The sequence below is a fragment of the Gossypium hirsutum genome, chromosome A08, assembly GCF_007990345.1.
Source record: "Gossypium hirsutum isolate 1008001.06 chromosome A08, Gossypium_hirsutum_v2.1, whole genome shotgun sequence".
NCBI lineage: Eukaryota > Viridiplantae > Streptophyta > Magnoliopsida > Malvales > Malvaceae > Gossypium > Gossypium hirsutum.
The window spans coordinates 31,865,430-31,868,963 of NC_053431.1; positions in this window are offsets into that span (position 1 = coordinate 31,865,430).

Genomic DNA, 3,534 nt, shown 5'->3' on the forward strand with positions numbered 1-3,534 from the left:
TTGGCTTCTCCATTTAGCAACAATGCCCATGATTTGCTCAGCATCCAAAATGCATAAGGAGTTCAAATCATCTAAGCCATACACATGCATCTTACAAGCTTATTTTGCATGCAACTGGCTAACACACCTGCAGCCTAGGCGAATCTTAGACTTCATCCTCATGGCCCTCATTCACCACATACATGCACATCAAGCCATAGATCATGATTCATCATGGTCAATCCATGTTCCATCACATAGCAAGATTACGCCATGTAGCGTTAGCAGTAGAACTCAGCTACAACTAAACATGCATGCTCTCATGGAACATCATAAACATACCTTAGCCTAGTACATCATGCCTGAATCTCTTCACTTCTTCTTCTTTCTCCTTAAAAATTTTGGCCAAGGATGAACCAAAGGATGAGAATTTTTTCTTTGTTTTTTTTCTAGTTTTTGGCAAGCATGAAGATTGAGAAAGGATGAACAAAATCCCCCCCTTCTCTTCTTTAGCTCACGGCAATGGGGGGACAAACACTACCCAACATTTTTTTTTCTTTTGTTTTCCATTCTTTATTACCCATACTCCTTATTTTATTCTTCCACTAACAAAACATGTTTCATGACATGTTTTACCCATCCTTCCTTGTCATGGCCGGCCACTACTCTTTAGGGGGGGAAATTTGACATGCAAGTCCCCCCTTTGTCCACATGCATAATAGGTCCTCCCACATGACCTATCACATTTTGAATTTTCTCACATAAGTCCTAATGACTAATTCACATGAAATCAACCAAATTGGAAGCTTGAAATTTTCACACATTCAATAATACATATTCTACACAATAAGTATCTACATTCAAACATTTCGGTGACTCGGATTTAGCGGTCCGAAACCACTTCCCGACTAGGGTCAATTTGGGCTGCACATTTTGATTTTTGTTTATTATTATTAATTTAATACATAAATTACCATATAACCTTGTTAATATAACTTAACATAATTTAAACAATGCCCAAGAATGTCCACTTACATTATAAATGGAATAATTACATAATAAGGACTTCCATATTAATAAACCATAGTTATTTAATACTTTTAAATAATAGAACTCAATTTTTACGCGTACGCGATTTAGTTCCTTTTTACCGAATTCTGATTTAAACGGTAAAATTTCTTTATGAAACTTTCACATAATTAATATATCATGCTGTAAACCTTATTAAAATAATAAAATAAATATTTTTACTTCGGATTTATGGTCCCGAAACCACTGTTTCCTGTTTGAACCTAAAAAACGGGTTGTTACAGTAACCACTTTATTTAGAGTAGAAGTTGTAATTTCTTTTAAATATTATTATTTAATTAGATAATATTCGATAAAACTCTTTGATTGATTCTCTGTAAATTAGGAATTTTGTGTTGAATTATTCACACTCATATTAGTGTGTTATTCTATTTAAAAAATAGTAAAATTTTATTTATGAGAATAATTTTTTGATAAAACGCATAGTTTTTTTATTATAGAGGAATTAAATTCTTATTGAAAGTATTAGAGAATAATAAAACCCTAGCCAAGAGTGCTTTGCTTAGCATCCCAGCGAAAACATTTTTTTTGTGGCTTGGGATGAAGGAAATGTGGCGACGACGATTTTCAGGAGAGGAGATCTCCCTCCTGGCAGAGGGAACTCATTCAGTTATCAGTTAAAGCTCGATGGTGGTACCAAACAAAAGGCCAACCCTACTCTGCATTATATAGACAAAGAAATCCCTATAATTGGATAGTTTTAGGGCGCAAATGAAAGTATATGGAAAACGAGAAAAATTCGAGAATCCAACTGCAGGTAGATCTTTTCTTGATAGTTTTGAAAGTGAAGAAGATTGAACAGTTATGGAGGACAACCATGGTTTTTCAGAAAAATTAGTACTTTGACCGGTTAATAAACCAATGGAAAGAATGTATATTGGCTTAATTCTTCCCATTTGGATTAAAAATGGACCTGTTTACAGAATTTGATAAAAAAAGATTTAATGCAGCTATTGGGTTGCTTTTAGAGGTTTCTGATATCTGCAATTATGGTGATTCTGTGTCTTAAGTTTTTAGGTGTGCAAAAACCTTGCGCAGGGTATTTTCTCTCAACTAAAATCAGGTAAGTCCTGTCCCTTTTAATATGAAAATTACAACTTCTGTTTTGGTGTGGAAATGGGGCATGGGCCATCGATGCTTGTTTTAAACTGTTGAAAAAAAATAAATCAGAATGATCCTCCTTATTCTCTAGCATTAAAAGCAAAGTAATTTATTGGAAGGGATGTTTAAGTTAATGCTTTTCAAAGAAGATAATGTTCATATCAGGTGATATAAGAGATCCAAGTTAAATTTCAAGGAAGGATAAAAGTGACATGGCCAGATCCAGATAGTTCACAGTTATCGAAACAGGAAAGCATGATGATACAGGAGGAGAGATAGTTGTGGAGAAAAAGCGAATGGGGAAAATATAATTACGTAGGATTTTGAAACCAGCAAGAATCGAGTTGGAAAAGAATTGAGGCAGTAAGAGAGATGGATATTTGTATAGAGAGAGTATATTGAGAAAAAGAAATTATAGGATATAGAAATTAAAGATGACAAAAGAATGAAGTTCGAGGCCAAGACTCTCATATCGAAGGAGGCATAATTTTTTCAGCAAAATTCTTAAGCAAGGTTGTATTACCAACAAAATAGATTAGTGACTGCCAATGGCAAGCTGACCGGGCACAATAAAAACCATTTGCTGGAACGTCCGTGGATTGGAGAGTCACAGGTGTGAGAAAGCTTCGTTATTTGCTGAGCAACATAAACCCCAAATGATCTTCCTTATGGAGACCAAAATAGATGAAAGTGCATGGAAAAATTAGGAGAGATGTGGCTTTGAAATGGGATTGATGTAGGAGCAAAAGGTTCTAGAGGTGGAATTTGTATAGCATGGACACAGGTATTATGGTTTGTCTAAACAATTTCTTAAAAATCCATATTGATGTGATGATAAAAGAGGAACAATGCCAATAAGAGTGGAGATTACAAGTTTTAACGATTCACCTTATGTTAATAATAAGTTTCTCGGTGGAAATTGTTAAGAAAGTTAGGTCAGGATCAAAACCACCCATGGTTTGGGTATGTGGTGATTTTAACAAAATAATGTATTCTTTTGAAAAAGTAGAGGTCAACCGAGGGAGGAGAAAATAATGGAAGCTTTCTGCAAAGTTTAAAGAATGTCATTATGGACGTGGGGTATTCGGGGTTTGTTTACATGGGAGAGGGAATTGACTGGATAGGGGCGTGGCAATGAAAAGTGGATGCATCTTTCAAAAGGAATTATTCATCATTAACACCTCGATTTAGATCACTATCCTTACTTATCATACTAATAATGAGAAGAGTTATAAGGGATTCCAGATTCAATTTGAGTGTGTGGACCTGGAGAATCTATTGACGAGAGATACAATCATGGGAGTCATCAAATGGACCTATTGTTGAAAAGCTTGAAAGGCTGCAGGTAAGTTTGATAAGGTAGAC